We start from the raw sequence: 632 nt of genomic DNA on the forward strand, positions 1-632 counted from the left end.
CTGCGCCTTTCCAGCCCAAAAGCCGATGCTCAATCCACTGAGCCAAACCGGTTTTGGCAACACATATACCCCTCTTGTCTTCCTCTGTTTTAAGTAAATACATATATTCAGTTCCATTTTCCCTCTATTAACATATTAATCATACATTATTATTATTGTTTTTTATAATTCTTTTCTGTGCTGTATGCAGGCATCACTTTTTACTTTCTACTTAGGTATTTGAGGTATACAATTCAGTGGCATTTAGGACACATATCAACAATATCTCATTTCATGACCATTAAAGAAAACTTTTTAAAAAATCAACTGAGTATTTTCAATTGGAAAACTGAACAAAGATAACAATGAATAAATGTGGAGAAATATTAGAATGCTAGAGGCCCAGTGCACAAATTTATGCACAGTTGGGGTCCGTTGGCCTGACCGGCTATAGGGGTCCATTGGGGCTATCACGCCCAGTCCAGATTGGGGCCAGTGAGGGCAGGGGTGAGAGACCGTGGGAGGTTAGCAGGCCAGCCTAATTGGGGCTGATCAGGGCTGGCTGGATTGGGGGAAGGACCATGGGATGTTGGCCAGTTGGGACCGCTGGAAGTTGGCCGGTCACTGGTGGTTGGCTGTGAGAGCACACTGAC

This window comes from Myotis davidii, unplaced genomic scaffold, assembly GCF_000327345.1.
Source record: "Myotis davidii unplaced genomic scaffold, ASM32734v1 scaffold1082, whole genome shotgun sequence".
Taxonomy (NCBI): domain Eukaryota; kingdom Metazoa; phylum Chordata; class Mammalia; order Chiroptera; family Vespertilionidae; genus Myotis; species Myotis davidii.